We start from the raw sequence: 18,557 nt of genomic DNA, 5'->3' as shown, positions 1-18,557 counted from the left end.
GATTCCTGGTTGGGGCACATGCCTGGGTTTCGGGTTTGACCTCCAGTAGGGGGAGTTAGTGACGCAGCCTATCAATGTGTCTTTCTCACATTGATGTTTCTCTCTCTTTCTTCTTCTCTCCCTAAAATTAATAAAAACATGAGTGTTTTTTTTTAAGAGATCTAAGATGGACTCAACTGTATTTTCTTATGCTCACACCCTCACATTGTTAATTTTCTCGTATTTCACATTCATTCTGGACTAAGTGGCATAGCTGTGTAACTCTCAGAAAGAAATCACTTTATGTCTTTTTTTGTAAAATATATTTTTATTGATTTCAGAGAGGAAGGGAGAGGGAGAGAGAGATAGAAACATCAATGATGAGAGAGAATCATTGATCGGCTGCCTCCTGCATGAGCCCCACTGGGGATCCAGCCTGCAATCTGGGCATGTGCCCTGTCCGGGAAGGGAACCATGACCATAGGTCTGTGCTCAACCACTGAGCCATGCTGGCTGGGCATTACTTTATGTCTTAATAGTGTATGAGAAGCCATTTCACACTGTGCTTAGTTCCCACCCTATATTTTAAAAATTAAAATCTATTCACAATCTATAAAATTTATGTACTTTATTTGGGTTTATCATACTTATTATCATACTTGTTGCCACTGGAAAGTTTTAAATTCCCATTTCTAAAAGCTTACTTCACCAGCTGTTAATATTGCCTATTTGGAAGAAGCACTATAAAAGACACTTTGAAAATCTAGCTTATGTGCAGGAACTAAAAAAATACACTTACCCAGTGGTTCTTGGCCATCATGGACTTTTAAATGTTTTCCTGAGCCAGTTCCTCCTTAGCTTGGGTGTTGTTTGGGAACTGACCAGCTGATGTCACTATGGCACCGTGAATGCAGGCATATTTCAAGGCCCTTGTTAGGAGAAATTTTGGATTGGCGGTTTAGCAGCCCTGGGAAAGATAGCCTCCCTCCCACCCAGCGCCTTCGCCAGCCTCCTTTCTTCTCCTGCCTTCATAGTTTATAAAATCGAGAACTGGCTGACGGATTTAATTTTGATGGAGAATTACCTGTAGGCAAGAGGGCAATCAAACCCATACTGCTAAGGAGGGGAATGAGGTGGTGGTGGTGAGATAATGAATCTATTATCTAGGTTTAGCAACTGGAGAGTGTCAGGCCAATAATTCGTCAGTTTCTTTTCCCTACGCTTTAAGCTTTCACTTCCATCTTGTTAGGTACAAGTAACTTAGAACTGTCTACAAAGGGGCTGATTAACTGGGCGATGTATTTTCTAGATTTATTTCCTGTGTCTTTTTCTGTGCCTGTCCTCGATCTGTCAGAATCATCACAGAGTCCCAGCTAGACTTGGAATTTCAAATCAGTCTCTCGATCACAAAGTGTTAGCAAATCGTGGAGGTTGGTGTGGGGGAGGGCTGAGGGTAAGAGCTAATAAGAATTTTGGAATTACCTATAGGTATAAGGCATTTATGTCATCACTTCTCTTCACCGCCACAAATCACGTACACACTCTCAGAGGACACAGGGAACAGACAACACTGCATGAGTTAAAGTTGTGCAAAAAGAAGAGTCCTGCTGACTCAGGGTTCCTGCCCCCACATTCGTTTGCTGGGGCTGCCATAACAAAATGTCACCGGCTGGGTGGCTTAAGCAACAGAAATGCATTTTCTCACAGTTCCAGAGGCTGGAAATTCAAGATCAAGGAGTCAGGTAGGGTGGGTTCCTTCTGAGGTTTCCCGGCTCAGCTTGCAGATGGCTGTCTTCTTGTGTCCTCACAAGGCCACCCTTCTGCAAACGTGCCTTCCTGGTGTCTCTCGTGTGTGCTCAGATCTCCTCTTCTTATGAGGACACCAGTCAGATTGAATTAGGACTCACCCTAAAGCCTCATTTTAATGCAATCACTTCGGTAAAGGACCTATCTCCAAATACAGTCATATTCTGGAGCTTCGACATATGAATTGGGTGTGCGGGATACACTTCATCCCCTAGCATTCTCTCCTCCCCCTCTCCATCTAGATTGAAGTTGACTAGTCTGGGAGGCTGATTATTTGACTGAAATATTTTCCCCAATTTTCTTAGCTTCTTGACGCCTCTTTGAGCAGCATGCTTTATAAGCTTGCCAATAGCCTGCAACTTTCTTCAGAACCTTGAGATCATAGAGAACTTCTGCGTGTCCAGGGAGCCGCCCTGAAGCCCACAGAACCTGGGAGAACAGAGGGATCTGCTCAAGCCCACAGGAGCCAGGGCCCAAGCCTGGGTTCCTGAGGAGAAGTGACTTGGTCTCCTTCCATTTATCCTCAGGCTTAGATACACATTTTTAAAAAACCCTATACTAAGATGCTCTAAAAGTTAAAGTATTGAAAATGGAGTTAATACAAAAATAATTGAATTGAGACTGTGCTGTTGTTATGCAGTACGGATGGCTTTAACCTTTTACTACATTAAAATAAAGCAACATGAATTAAAATAATGTGTAGATATTACACTCCATTATAAAATTAATAACATAATAATGTCATGTTAGAAAATGTAGAAAGTATACACAAATAAAGGGAAGAACCCTCAATTAACTATAACTCTTAACATAGGGTTATTTATTTTTTCTTTATTTCTCTCTGAAAAGATCATGTTATAAATACTGCTTTTCTACAAAAATAACAAGTTTAACTAAAAAGAATAAACCTCTCTTAAATTGTTAATGTAATGGTATTCATGAATGAATTAATTCAACCATGTCTTCAATAAATGTTTATTGAGCACCGAACATGCCAGCATTGTTCTAGGGCTGGAGAGATAGCTGTAAGCAATTAGACACAATCCCTGATTTCACATTCTAGTGGAGCAAATAGCAAATCCATTAAAATCTGCATTTTATTGATTCCACATGCAGATAATTCTTAAAATATCTCTGATATTGAGATGCATCTTACAGCCACTGATCTGAAGGGGCCACTTCCTGAAACGTGATATCAAAGACTTCACAATGGGTGTCAGGAACTTGGAAGAGAATTCTAGAGGCAGAGTACATCACTCTCTCAGCCTCTGTGAACGCATGGCCACGGGGTGGGGCAGCGGTGAGTCAGAGCAGTGTAGTCGCCTCCTGGAAGGCTGAGTCCAAATTGGTCCACACCACATGGTGCAAAGCTGGGCAGGAGCCCACGCCTGGTGGGTTTAAGGTTTCTTATGGATTTATTTTAAGAAATGCTGCATGATCAATGATCTTAAGGCACCAAAGGTGACGTTGTGTGGCAAAACGAGCGTAAGATGGCTCCAGCTCAAAAAATGATTCCAAAGAATTGGACTCCGTGAAAAAGTTTTAGAAGTATTTTAACCAATTTATCTCACTTTTAAAAAATGGATGTGCAGGAGGATACATGAGAAAATCTATGCCTAATTAGATCTTTAAAAAGCTCTCTTAATGAGTATAAAATGATTTTCTATGTGATAAGGAAGCGTTGTGTTCTTGTGTAATTGGAGCTAATTCTCCTCTTTGTGGTATTCATAAAATACTGGTGTGTGTGCCACAATAGACAGTATTTTAGATGCTTTGAAATATGGTGCCATATCAGGTGGTGACAAGTGACTCAAATAAACTGAGGGTAAACCTGGAGGCTGTGTTAGTCTGCTCAGGCGGTTAAAACAAAATACCGCAGACTGGGTGGCTTAAATCCCAGACATTTATTTCTCCGTCTGGAGGCTGAAGTCCAGATGAAGATGCCTGTAAGACTGGTTATTTACTGGTTAGGACAACCCTCTTCCTGGCTTACAAAAGCCTCCCTATTGGCTGTGACTTGGAGAGGGAGGGAGGGACGGAGGGAGAGAGAGAGAGAGAGGAAGAGGGAGAGAATTTTGGTTAATAATTCCATCATGGGAGCCCTACTCTTATGACTTTACTTAAATTAAATTTTTTTCCAAAGACCCTACCTCCAAATACCATCACATTGAGGGTCAGAGCTTTGGCACATGCATTTGGGGGAGAATACAAACATTCGGCTCATTAAGAGTGGCACCTGGTTGGATAAGCTGATTTTCAGGAAGAAATAGGAGCACCTGTATTTTTCTCCTGTTTGACTTCGGGGAAATGTCTTAACTTTCCCAGCCTCAGTTTCCTCATTGGCCAAAGGATACCTGTCCTGCATATTTTGTAAGGGTTTGATGATAGTCTTATGATATTGATTCATATGGACAGTCATTTAACAATGGTCACTGAGGACCAGGCACAGACCTTGGGGTGTGGCATTGAAGAAGGCCAAGGTGGTACCCTCCTTCAGAGGGTAATAGTTGATGGCGTACTCATCCAATTTTCTCCCACCATCCAGGGGGACCTCTCCCAGTTCCTTCTGCTTTCTCTTCCCAACTAATAAAAAGCAGTGCATAGTGTGTCAGAAAGGCTGTGACAACTTTCTTGATTTGTTCAAGCCATGCTTGGAAGAAACAAATGGACACTATTAGGTGGATTTTCGATGCTTCTTGCTAGTTACTTGAGAATGATTTAGCTCCTTCAACATTTGGATTGGGCCTTGGCAAAAATGTCAAACAAGAGAATTGGCCTTTGGGAAGTCAGACACCAAATTTCTTTTCTGTTGGTGTTCTAGATAGCATTGTATGGAGTCAGGGCTCGCTGTTTGAGGCACATAGAAGCCAATACTATGGCACTGGTTTTTTTGAGATAAGAAAAAGGTTTATTGCGAGGTTGAGGGCAAGGAGACAGGAGGCAAGGCTCAAACCTGCCTCTTTGATCCAGGGTTCCGGGGAGAGATTGAAGGGACTACAGCACCGGGTCTTCCTGGACAATGGACGCTTTGCTTCTGGAAGGGTCCAGTGTTCAGGTTCGGGTCTTCTCCTGGTCCTTGGGTTCTATGGGGAAGTGGGGATGGAGAAACTTGGGTTCTAGGTGTCATTTGCATCATTTTCTTCTCTGCGATTGCTTTGGCTGTATGACTTGCGGTTTTGCTCTGTTGTCTCTGAGAAACAACCCCATATCTTATAAGAAACAGGATACAGCCAGTTTGAGATGGTTCTGCAGTTGCATCACCTTCTAAGGACCAGGTGCCTCTTCGCCCCTACTCCATCTTTCTGCCTGCACCCCTCCTCCCCCCACATTCATGCTTTCCAACTTGTTTTTAGGAAATAACTTGTGCTAAGTGGTACATGACTGATAAAAGCCTAAAATACAACCCTTACTTTGTAAAATACAAACTTTTGTAAAATGCAAAAAATGCTTTGTATTTTACGTGGGATCAGTGCTTTGTGGTAATAGTGACATTTTTACAATGGATTTTAGGTCACAATCTTACCTTATAATAGACAAATATGCAAATTGACCGCACCTTAGCTATGCACAAGCCACGCCCACCAACCACGCCCACCAGGAAACCGTTGCAGGGATGTTGGGGTGTGGCGGAGCCCAAGGCCAGGAAAGCTGCCTGAGGCTTTCCCGGCCTTGGGCACCAGCGGGGAGCCTGCACGGATCGCAGGAAACCACTGGGGGTTGGCTCCTTCGATCCTTAGCAGGGATGTTGGGTGCGGCCAAGCCCAAGGCCACCGCCCGGGGCCAAGCCCCGACCCTGAAAGAAGGCAGAAGGCGGTGGCCACAGCCAAGGCCTGGGTCCCCGGTGCCGGCAGAAAACTGGTGCAGGCAGCCAGGTGAATGAAGGTCTATTGCATGAATCTTCGTGCAAACGGGCTACTAGTCATGAAATAAAAACTTGGTCTCCAGCACCACCCTCCTCCCAACCCAGAGGCCAAGTAGGAAAACACATCATCACAGTTACAATCATTTACTTCACTTTCCAGGAAGGTCAGTTCTCCTTGTGAGGAAGTTTCCTCATTGTTATGGTTAGGGCAGCCTACCTCAATGCGAGGTTTTGGGAAACTATGTTCTCAGCAGTGAACAACGACCAAATAGAATCACTTCAGTGTGAACCGGGGTTTCATCACCGGAGACATCAGAGCTGCCTTTGCCGCGCGCGCCTGTGCCGCAGGCGGAGGCTGTTTCCCCAGCCCGCCTTCTGCTGCTCACGGAACAGGGGCTGCGCCAGGAGCAGCTTTCCTGCTTGGGAAGACCTAGAGGCCCAGGTACCAGGGCTTCTTTTGTCGTTCTGGTCCCAGGGACAGGTAGCCAAGTTCTTCGCTTGCTCCGTGGGCTTCAGGGAAGACCCGTGGTGGGAAGAATCCTATATAATACAAGGCTAATATGCATACTTACTATCAGCGTTCACCTGAAGAGGGGCCGGAGAGAAGGGCCCTTCCCGTGGAAACACCAACCATTTTCAACAACCTGCGCAGCAGTGCGAAGGGATGGAAGAAGCCCTACACAGATCACGGTCCACCTCCATCCTCTTCAAGGAAACGTCTTTTTCCTCTTTACTCCCCGAGGGACAGGGAGAGTCAAAGGGCAGATTTAGTTAATGATCGCTGTACCTCCAGCACTTGCTTTGATGTCAGCATTATTCCTCTCATCTCACCACAGAGGAAGCACTGAGCTCAAAATGGTTAAATCACTTCTTCAAGGCATCACATACAAGAGGTAAGCTTTTGATTCCTAAAATCAAAATCTTCTATTAAAGGGCTTAAAAATTATTTTTTACTATATGCCTTAAAGACAGAAACTCCTGTTACAAACTTTTGAAAAGTAGACATGCATAGGTTTTGTAGTTGGACATAACTGGGCTTAAAGTCCATACGCTGTTGTGTGCTCTTTACAAAGCACTTATCCCTCCCCCATCTCAAGTTCTTCATATAACATGAAAGCGCATGTACTGAGAAATACCAGGCACTAGGTACATGTTACCCTTTGTATAATCCTATATAATAAAAGGCTAATATGCAAATCAATAGAACGGCAGAATGACTGGTGGAACAACCAGTGGAACAACCAGTCGCTATGATGCGCACTGACCACCAGGGGGCAGACGCTCAATGCAGGAGCTGCCCCCAGCCCACAGGCCCCAGGCCAGCCAAGGCGGGTACCAGCGGGGGGGGGGGGGGGGGGGAGAGGGCCCTGATCGCTCTGCAGAGGGAGGCGACCTGCGGTAGCAGGGGATGGACCTGTAATGTTCATACACAATAATTTGGTCAGAGGTATTGGGGTGATAATTTGTCAATTGATAAACTAGGGTCAAATTCAATACACTATAATGGAGCTGTATAAAACAAAAGAGTAGTTTTCCTTATTGTTTTTAACTTGAACAAGTATTACATATGTTCTCCCCCTCCCCCATTGACCTCTTCTGGCTTTCCCCCTCTGATAACACTTAGAAGAGAGGTACAGAAAATTTGTCTGGTTCTGTTACTTGAATAATTAGGAAATCCACTGGAACATTGAATATTTTTAAGAATGTGACTTACCTGACATTAGTTAGAAACTTTTCTATTTTTTCCCCTTGCAGTTTGGTACAGGGAAAAGTTCATGCAGTTTGGAGTTACAATAGACAAAGGGCAACTTTGCTACCTTTTTGAGCTCGTTTCTTAATTGAGATATTAGCTGCCTCTCCATATGTTTGTGAGGGTATAATGAGATAATGTTTAAAAAATTAGCATCCCATAAAACACATGGTAGTCACTCAATAAATATCTATTTCTTTTCACTTTCTTCTCTGATATACTCTTTCCTTAAGGAAAATATTACATAAGCCTCATAGTGAATGATATAGAATGAATGAAAGATGGAAAAAGAAGGGAGAAAGAAAGAACAAAAAGAGAAGAAAAAGAGAAAAAGAATGGTATCAATATAACATGAAAATTAGTTCAGAAACACAATTTTAGTTAAAAATGTTTTCTGGCATTGTGCTAACCCAGTGGTCGGCAAACTCATTAGTCAACAGAGCCAAATATCAACAGTACAACGATTGAAATTTCTTTTGAGAGCCAAAGTTTTTAAAACTTAAACTTCTTCTAACACCACTTCTTCAAAATAGACTCGCCCAGGCCGTGGTATTTTGTGGAAGAGCCACACTCAAGGGGCCAAAGAGCCGCATGTGGCTCGCGAGCTGCAGTTTGCCAACCATGGTGCTAACCTAATAATTATTCAGGCTTAAAGAAAAATTGATTGTGCAACACATATTCAGCACCTACTAATTGCCTAGTACTGGGATAGGCACTAAAGATTAAAAGGTGAGCACACTGGTTTCTGTCCCTCTAGTAGCTCAGGATCATATGGGGAAACAGACACAAACAATAATGATCTCTAATAAGATATGCTAAGTTCTGTAGTAAAGAAAAGTCTGCACATTGGTGAATGGACGGTGATATTACACTAAAAGGATTACTTAGATTCGGCTCCATGAGCTCCTATAGTCCCTAGCACGTTACGGAGATTTTTATGCAGTGCTTCTCTGCCATGAAAATTCCTTGCCAGTGGGTGAAGAGTTAGGGTAACTGGTTGCTCAGACTCAGAATAAGCTATTGTGGCTTCCTTAAAAATTCTGAGTAGTGAGGCAAAAATTGAGTATTAGGGAAAGACATAGAAAATCTATTTCCTCAAGGGTTAAAAAGTTTTATCATTTATGTTTTATTTTGTAGCATAACAAACACATGCACAAGAGATAAGACTAAAATAAAGCACCTCTAAAGTAAGTTGGCATCTCCAATGAGTAGGTGTAGGCTGGAAAGAAGTCCCAGTCGCTCATAGCTTTAAGCAGACTTAACAGTTTCTGATTTAGAGAGAGTGTGTTCCATAGTTCACATGAAAAGTTTTGATGACACACTGCTCTAATTACCCCTACTCCTTGGAAGAGCTGAACCCACAACCGTATTCTGGGTGACATATTTTTGCCCTTCTTGCTATTTCTCAGTCTCCACTCACTGGTCATCACATCAATTTATCCTATAAAGGCAAACTCCTGAGCCATTTAATGAGGTCCTTATCTATGCCAACTTTGAGGTCTCTATCGAATGCTCCCTCATTTCTTTTTCTGATGAACAATAGTAGAAATAATGCTTCCATTATAATACATGCATGTTGGTTAGAGATGTCAGATTTAGGGGTGTCTGGTCTCTAAAGCTGGCTAAGGCATCACTCTTTTGCTGGGACAAGGTAGAGGGCTCACTGACGTGATTAGAGCAATTATTCAGTTACCTGTCATAGCTAATCAGCTCTGGTCCACCTGAAGGATAGAGGTGGCCTAGCCCTGCCTTCTCAGACCAATCACTCTTATCAGATGGCATTTTTGCCTCCAGCATCTCCTTAGACATGCTCACATTTCAAACATTTGTTGGCAAAACTTAACTTTCTTGCATTTATTTTCTGTTCTATTTTAATAATTTTCCTACTCAGAGAAGGTCATCTGAGGCTTATTATGATTTCCTGTTTTTCCTGTTTCCCCTTTATCCCACTTGACATGCGTTATTGCTGAGTTCCTTGTGATAAAGCAAGAGTTCCTCTCATTTTCTTTCTTCCCACCAAATCATCTTGAAGAGCAGTTGAAAGCCTTTTAGTGAAAGCTGGTATCACTGAGGAGGAAAGAAATTTGAAAGCCATAAGAAAATGGCTTATTACATTTGATGCAGAAGTTATTGAAGGAGAAGAATTAATCATTAATTACTATGATTCTTGCCATCATTGTCATCATCCACATCATTATCATCATCATCATCTTAATCAATCATCATCCTCACCTCCATTATCCTTGTTTTCACTACTATCAGATATTTGTGTGCATGAGAAGTAGCATTAGAATTCCTTAAAATGGAATTAAATATACATAGTCCTGCCTCTCTAAGTCATGCAATTTAAGGCAAGTAAGATTCAACATACACTAACAATAAATAGAATGTTAAATTTTGAGTAAAATAGAAACAAGAGCTTAGACAACAAAAATAATTGAAATATTGCCCTTACATATAGCAGGGTTTTTTTTTTTTGTTTTTTTTTAAGTATGAAACATAAAAAGAAAACTACAAATGCTGTGTACTTTATCTAGAGCAAGGTTAGGAGAATGTTTTTACAACCTCTTCTAATTTGCCAGAGAGAGAGTTAGGGCAGAGGTGGGACATTATTTTAAGAACTAGAGGCCCAGTGCACAAAATTCATGCACTTGGTGCGGGGGTGAATTTTGTGCACTGAGCCTCTAGTTCTTAAAATAATGTCCCACCTCTGCCCTAACTCTCTCTCTCTGACAAATTAGAGCCCGGCTTCTGGCTGAGTGGCACTCCCCCTGTGGGTGGGCACTGACCACCAGGGGACAGCTCCTGCATTGACCGTCTGTCCTCTGATTGTCAGTGTGTGACATAGTGACTGGTCATTCCACTGTTGGGCTGAAACTGTCTCTCCGACATCCCCCGAGGGGTCCCAGATTGAAAGAGGGCACAGGCCAGGCTGAGGGACCCCACAGGTGTACGATCAGGGCCGGGGAGGGACACGGGAGGCTGGCCAGCCGGGAAGGGACCACAGGAGGGCTCCAGGGCGAGTCAGGCCTGTCTGGCTCAGTCCCAATCAGCCGGACCCCAGCAGCAAGCTAACCTACCAGTTGGAGAGTCTTCCCCCTAGTGGTCAGTGCACATCATAGTGAGCAGTTGATTGGCCTTAGCATATTACACTTTGATTGGTTGAATGGCCAACCCAACGACCAAACACTTAGCATATTACACTTTTATGATATAGGATTACTTAAGAAAAGGAAAATAGATGTCTTGCTTGATAGAGTATTTCAGGTGTATTAATACCTTTATTGAAATTAGTTTTGTAATTTTAATAAAAGTAGGATTATTTTCTTTGTCTGATCGTGGATAACAGTAAAGATAAGATTGAGATAGACATTTTTGGTGATTAGAGTAAACCTGGATACATGATAAGGTATTTGACTTGATCTGAATCAGTGAAAATTTTTTCTCCTCCTTATTTCTATTAATCATAAGTTCCACTTCATTCTACAATGCAGTGGACACTTCTCCTAGTTATGGCTCAGAAATAGCATTCAGTAGTTACTTCTTACTTTCTGAAATCAGTGTTTCCTAGTAGATTTGAAAGCAAGATCCTCTGCCAAGTGTAGGACAATGATATTACTGGCTAGACCTTTGATCATGCTGTTTCCCTTGCCATAAATGCCTTTTTCAATCACCATAATTTACTAAACCTGCTTTCACATTCTGGTCCAACCCAAGTTCCCCTTCACTTGGAGGTATTTTTTTTTTCCCAAATAGAGTTGTCCCAAGTGATATTTGGGGGTTGGAAGTGTGGGGTGGTCCTTCTGAAGTCCCATATTTACTGCTTTACAAAACAGATGTTACCTTTTATTATCCTTTTTCTTTTTTTGCATGAATTCTATCTGGCCACATATTAAGTCTCCTCAGAGCGATATGACCTGGTGGGAGTAATTTAATATCACTGAACCTTAGAGTCCCCACCTCTAATACGGGAGATAGTAACATCATCCCAATGCACCATATGGGCTGTTTTGAAGCTAAGATAGAATGTATGTTGAATAAATGCATGACAATATGTTGAAAGTATAAAATACTGTGCAACCTTAAGTCCACAGGTCCATAAAATGACAGAGCTCTTCAACATCACCTAGTCCAGGGCTATTGTTTTAGAGGTAAGGAAGCTGAAGTCCTTGAAGGGGAAGTCACAGGGTGGTTAATGTGGCTGATCCTGTGCTCAGGTTTCTGGACTCTGAGCAAGGTGCTCTCTGTTCTCCACCCTGCTGCTGCTCTCATTAGGTAGAACCATGCCCTTACTGGGCACTGAATACTTGTTTGCTCATTAGAGATAACACAACTGGGGTGTGAAGAACTGATAGTACATTCTTTAATGAAAGTGGAAGCTCATATAAAGTTGAAGGATCAGCAGAAAGGCAATGAGAGTGTTGGTGCCTGCAAGAGGAATGGGGAGAGCTTTGGAGGATGAATAGGAGCACAGAAGAGGGAGGTAGGGCCTGTGGAGATGAACTTTGCTGGTGCTGTACATTTTCTGAGTTGCATGGCTAGCTTAAATGTGTTTGGCAACCTGTGTAGATTTATGCTTGGATGAGAAGCTCATTTACCTCCCTCCAATAGTCCACTGCCTTCCACTGTGCAACCACTCATGTCCACAGTTCAAAGGGTGACTCATTTCTAACAGGAGCTACCTGCAAGCATAGTACTCAGGTGGGGGAGTTGATTGTAAACAGTGAGGTTTCTATCAGTCTTAGTTCATGGATGGAGGAAGAGGAGATCAGAATTCGAAGGGCTTGGGTGGGGATGGTTGGTGGCCATTTTGAACAGCAACCTTGGGACAGAGGGACAAGCACCAGAAGGGTGATTGACGAATGAGTGGAGATTTGTAACAGTCAGGATATGGAATGGGATGGAACTAAGTAGATGTGACAGTTCTGGACCATTGTGCGTGAAGATTGAGAAACTGCAGTCCTTCCTTTTACACAAGGCTTGTGTGTTGCTGAGCTGGGTTGGTGAAGGGGTCAAGCTGGACATCCCATATAAAGGGCTGCTTGGCACTCAAAAGTCCGAAGAGGAGAGAAGGGAAATGCAGTATGCCTCCCTAGATGATTGTTCGAGGATGCTAACCCTATGTCTCATTTCTAGTGAGTGTATCATCTCTATTATTCATACCGTGGTCAGAATGCAGCTGCTCCTTCTTTACCACCCAAAGGAAAATATTTGCTTGCACCAGAGGAGGGTTCAGCTTCCTTCTGCACACTAACAGTAACCAAAACTGTTGTTCTCACAAAAGGCAAAAGAGGCTGCCACCAGTCTTCTTAAAGTAAAGGTGTGATGCAAAACATCATCCTCTGTTTCAAATGCTGGACCCACTGGCAGACCTGCATAGGGAAACATCTGAAAACAAACACTTCTGGTAGGAGAGCTGTTCACGTCTGTCCCGGCTCCAGCTGTTTTCTCAGCCTGGAAGAGACAGACTTATTCTCGTAATGTTTTGACACATTGCATCAAAAAATCTGTTTGAATTAGAAGATTGTGGTTCAGCTTTTGAAAAAGGACATATTTGCTCCTGTGTTTTTTTTTTTAAAAAAATCTTTGTGAATGGTGATCTCACTTCAACCTTATCACTTTGGGATGCTTGCACACCCCTCGTTCCCCCTCATTGCTGATGAACCGTTAAAGCCCTCACAGGCACACAGCTTCATTCAATGCTATCACTTGTGACAGAAGCAGAACAATAACATTTGTAGATGGTGGCATTGTACAGCCTGGAGCGCATGAATTAAAGCTCTTACTGGCTGGCCTAATTGCTTCACCGTAGCAAGGTGATCCTATGCTACCACTCCAAAGGAAGAAAACTTTGGGGCAATTGTGTCTCTCCAATTCTATTTTAACCCACTGTGCCTGGAAACATCCCCTTTCACAGCTTGGCAAGGGAGAAAGACATGTTGTTCATTAGAAGAGAGAAAAACCCAAATCAAATGTGAGTGAGGAAGCAGTGCCAGTGACCTTGCAAGTGGTGTGATCACTCAGTGTGATGTTTTCAAACCTCCTCTGTTGGGGAAAGATGACGATTGGGTTGGTCAGTTTCACACTTAACTGAGGCCTGGAGAATGACAGCCTTTTTATTGTAACACAAGATTTTTATGTGCACTAACGTTAGAAATATAATCCAATAGCTCTAGCATGCAGGTTTTTGTATTTCTGCAAACTCGTTTGAGCTCTGGGTTTCTACAATGTTTGCCTTATGCACAGAGAGTTAACAATTTAACAAAGCAATTATAATTGATGTTAAATTTAAATATGCCAGGGACATTGTATTATGTCCTACAGAGAAACAGAACCAATATATATTGAGAGAGAGAGAGAGAGAGAGAGAGAGAGAGAGAGAGAACCCTATAGTTTAGTTTAGTTCCAGGGCTGAGACTGAAGGAAGAGCTGTTGTTTCAGTTTGAGTCTGAGGGCAGGAAAAAGCCAATGTCCTAGTTTGAAGGCAGCCAGGCAGGAGAAATTCCCCGAAAATCAGTGGAGGGTAGGCTATCTTGGACTATTCATGCCTTCAACTGATTGGATGAGGCCCACCCACATTAGGGAGAGCAATTTGCTTTACTCAGTCTACTGATTTAAATGTTAATTTCATTCAGAAACAACCACATAGACACACCCAGAATAATATTTGACCAAATATCTGGGCATCTCGAGGCCCAGTAGAAATGACACATAAAATCATCCATCACAGGCATCAACTAACAAAGTACTAAACTAGCAGTAAGATCTGTGAGATTAGTTGTTCTTCACAAGGCTGATGAGACAAATTCCTCTAATGCCCTGTTATCATATAATCCTCCTTATCCCTGCCCAGGGTGAACAGGTGAGCCACAGGCCACTCAGTTGATGCTAGTTGCTCAGCTGCATACTTGTGCTTTTGTTGTGAAGTTCAATATCCTCTCATATGCAAAGTGAGGCTTACATTCTCTGACTATGTGGCTTTAGGATCACGTGCTGACCAGGAATTGGGGCCTGGCTTTTAGTTTGAGTTTGTCTACCAACTTATTGTGTGTTCATACAAATTACTTGAACCTCGTTTTTCTTATTTGTAAAATAATCAAGTTAGGTGTAATTCCTATGATCTCAAAGATCCCTTCCAAACCTCAAATCTCATAACTAGTAACTGACATGGGAACTAATTAATAGATGACTGGAAACTACTATTTTAATTTTATTGGTGTATTAAGTGTGAAGGATATTTGAGCTCTTTTAGCTTTTTGATATCTGGAAATGACAAGCTTCTAACTTCCACTTTTGGAATGAGTTTTCTTCTACACAATTGCTTCAAACCTCTGTTATTTTGCTGTTGTCCTTGTCTAAACTATATTATAACGATTTTTAAAATAAGCTTATTTCTTTCCACAACTATAAAGTACTTTCTATGGAACACTTGACACCCTATGAGACAATAATTGTTTGTTCATGACTTGTAAGTTCTAGGTTTCCTGGCTCAATGCCTAAAACCAAGCCTGTTTCCTCAATGGTCAGTTTTGAATCCAATTACAATAGACACCAAGAATACATTCAAGAATGTCAATTGACATTTTGGTTACTTTCCTATGAAGAAAACTTTAGCATGTGTTATGGTTGGATTTATAGTACAAAGGATAGCAAACACACTTCCTATTGCTGTTTTCTTTTAAAGAGGAAGGCAAATAACCTACTGCTTTAGTACTAAGACTGCTAACCTCATAACTGCATACTTGAAACTCAGTCTCCATCTCTTTAAGTACCACAGTGTGTCAATGACAAAGACGAAGACTATTGATCAAGATCCTTCAGGAATTGCTCACACATTCTTCATAGAATCATGGCTGACAAAGTGACATGCTATACATTTTCACAATGACATGGAGATTGAAAATGCAAAAGTTAAATATAAATCTTCATGGAAGTTTCAGTAATTTTTAATAATTTGTTCTTTTGTCGCATGCATATGTGAATAATATATTTGTCCCAGAGCAATACGAATTCATTTCCCCACATCTGTAATATCGGCAGTAAGCTAAATTAAAAATGCATTTGTACTTGTACAGTTAAATGATCATATTTAATGAAATGTCAGAGATGAATCTTAGCAAATAGTCAGGAAATTATTTTAGAGAGTGCAGCATTTCATTACTAGCAGTCAGGGAAAAGCAAAGTGATTAAACAAATGGTTTACTGCTCTAAGGTGGTGGCTGCCCAAGAAGAATAAAAATCCAGTGTGTGGGGTTGTATGACAAACGCTGCATTTCTGAGTCTTAGCCCTCTCTCTCATCTTGTTCCCCCGCAACCCCCATGATACCTTGAGTGTGATGGTAGCTCACCTTAGGAGGTTTAGAGACATTCCTCATGCAATGAGGGGGAAAAAAATTAGAAAGTGGCTATGATGCCTGAGAGTCACTTCTTGAGGTCTCCCACAGTCCCCTTTAGCAAAGATTAGGCAGATGAGTTGAGTAGGAGACTCAGATCAATTGCAAGAGAACAGGGAGGAGCTGGTCAATTAATGAGACACTGTTTAGACCACAGGCCCTCACCCCTGGGCATTTGGATATGGAGTGGACCTGCAAAGAGATGGGAGATTAGACAACTGTACTGTGGGCAAGAACAGAGTGAAAGAGGATGGTGGTAACAGGCAGTAAGTAATGGTAGGAACAGAGCAGAAGAGGAACGGAGTACAAGTGGGTGTGATGGGAAGTTATTTGGTAATTGAGACAGCAGAGTGGGGCCATCGAGTGGCCAGGGAGACCCTCGTTTGCCACCAACACACTGCCACATCCCACACAAATCCACATAAGCAACTTGCTGTGCTGACAGGCCAAAAATTAAAATAAGAGCTATCGACGGTTTTGGTGAATGTTATGGTCTGAATTGTGTCCTCCAAAAACATCCCTTGAAGTCCTAACTCCAGAACCTCAGAGTGTGAGCTTATTTGGAAATAAGGTAATTGGCGATGTAATCAGTTAAGAAGGAGTCATAGAGGAGTGGGGTAGAACCTTATCTAATACATCTGGTGTCCTTGTAAGAAGATGAGGTGACCATGGAGACAGAGAGTGGAGTGGTGCAGCGGCAAGTCAAGGAATGCCAGGAGGAGACCAGGAAGGACCCTCCCTATAAATCCTTAGAGAAACAGGGTATTGCTGACACCTGGGTCTCAGACTTCAGCCTCCAGAACTGTGGGACAGTACATTTCTGTTGTTTTAAGCGCCCCTGTTTGCGGTACTTTGTAATGGCAGCCCTAGGAAACGAATGCAGTTGTAAAACATAATTCTGGCCCTAACCGGTTTGGCTCAGTATAGAGCATCTGCCTGCGGACTGAAGGGTCCCACGTTCGATTCCGGTCAAGGGCATGTACCTTGGTTGCGGGCACATCCCCAGTAGGAGTTGTGCAAGAGGCAGCTGATTGTTGTTTCTCTCTCATTGATGTTTCTGACTCTCTATCCCTCTCCCTTCCTCTCTGTAAAAAAACAATAAAATATATTTTTAAAAAACCCCACATAATTCTGAATGGTAGGGTCAATGTTACATTTCTTAGTGTTTTGAAATTTTTCTTAAGGAACTTTCATGACTTTCCATTTAGTTTTCTTGTGCGCTCATCTGGGGCCAGGATGAGGTGAGTGAGACCATCTCCTCTGCTGCAAAATTTAAGAGGCGGCCCCAAACTTCAGGAATTGAGGGAAATAACATTCCGAGGCAATGTTGTAAAAGACTGAAATGAAAGAAAAATACCATGTTTAACAAAATATCAAAAATTTAAATACACAATCAGTAGTATTGATTTTTTCTTTTGCCTCAGTATGGCCTGTCACAGCACTGCTGTCAATATCGGAATAACACAAGTTAAATTTAGAAATGCAGATAATGAAGGACACAGATGTAAACATATCCCCATATCAAAAGCACTATATTTTACTTTTATCTCTGGCAGACAACAAAAGAGAGGACGAAACAGCGGCAAGGTGACTTGGATTGAATTCCCTTTTCTCTATGTGAGAACTCAGCAGAAGAAAGACCCGGTCAGCGAGCAGGTAACAATGTGGGCCCAGTTAAGCATCTTTCAAATATGAAATCTGCATAAAAGAAGACAAGCAGCTCTAATCCCAGCAGTGAAGGGAATTAGATCCTTTGGCCTTTACCACATGACAGTAAATGACAGCATAATAAATAAAGCAAAAGTGATTTCTGACTTACAGTTTTCACATCATATTCCCGAGGCAATTTGCTATTGTTACAAGTATATGAAATGTAGGTCTGATTGTACGTTAGGGAGAGCTGACAAGAGCGCGTTCTGCAACAGGGCGATGCCGGCCTGTGTCTGCTGGCAAATATTTATTTGGGTGCACACTTCTCCTCCAGCTAGGGAAGACCAAGAGTGGAATGTCATATCACATGCTAAATGTACATGAACTTTCTTTCAATTGCTTAAAGATATTGATGCTTCTTTAGCAGTTAAAGATGGTTATTAGTTATTCTCTCTCATCTTCTAAATGTATAAATATCACTCTAGTGGCCAATGGAGAGGCCCAGGGTGTATGTGGTTTCTAGGACAGAGGAAATGAACAAAGACAGAAATAATTAAGTGAAATGTGGACATCTGTGCTGCTGAAAAAATTGTTTTACTGACTCCTTTGGTGTATAGTCCTGTGAATTTTAACAGAGTATAGATTCATGTAACCACCACCACAGACACATGAAAAACAGTTTGTAACCATCCCAACTCCCACGTGCTGCCCCTTTAGAGTCACGTTCCTTGAAACTTGATTCTGTCGTTTCTCTCCACAGTCGTCTGATAACTTTGTTTTAGGACTTACTTTCCTAAATTCCCATCATTGCACTTATGAAAAATTCTGTAAATTCATTCTGATTTTAATAATTCAGAGCTATGTAGCACTTAAATTTTAGGGTCTTTTACTCCAGAATAATGGTTTTATAAAAGATGTTTGGAAAAGGAGGAAAGTGTGGAGATATGAAAAGTAGAGGTATGACCATTGTTTGAGCAGAACGGAATACAGAATCTGTCGGCCAGGAACAGTATAAACCATTGTGTGTGAGAGATGGTACATTCATTCATCTTTTAAGGAATCTTAATGTTTATAACACACACTAGAGGTCTGGTGCATGAAATTCATGCACAGGGCA

The 18,557-nt window shown here is 41.9% G+C and overlaps 1 long non-coding RNA gene across 1 annotated transcript; it reads left to right on the top strand.

Moving 5' to 3' along the window:
- The first annotated feature begins 3,098 nt into the window (after positions 1-3,098).
- LOC129150157 (uncharacterized) lies at positions 3,099-17,402 on the top strand. Its single transcript, XR_008556882.1, has 3 exons — positions 3,099-3,176; positions 6,484-6,540; positions 17,347-17,402. It is a non-coding gene; the product is annotated as an uncharacterized LOC129150157 (long non-coding RNA).
- The last annotated feature ends 1,155 nt before the right edge of the window (positions 17,403-18,557 follow it).

Source organism: Eptesicus fuscus, chromosome 9 (genome assembly GCF_027574615.1).
Source record: "Eptesicus fuscus isolate TK198812 chromosome 9, DD_ASM_mEF_20220401, whole genome shotgun sequence".
NCBI lineage: Eukaryota > Metazoa > Chordata > Mammalia > Chiroptera > Vespertilionidae > Eptesicus > Eptesicus fuscus.
Note: the sequence above shows the minus strand (reverse complement) of the source record. Positions and strands in the feature narration are given on the sequence as shown.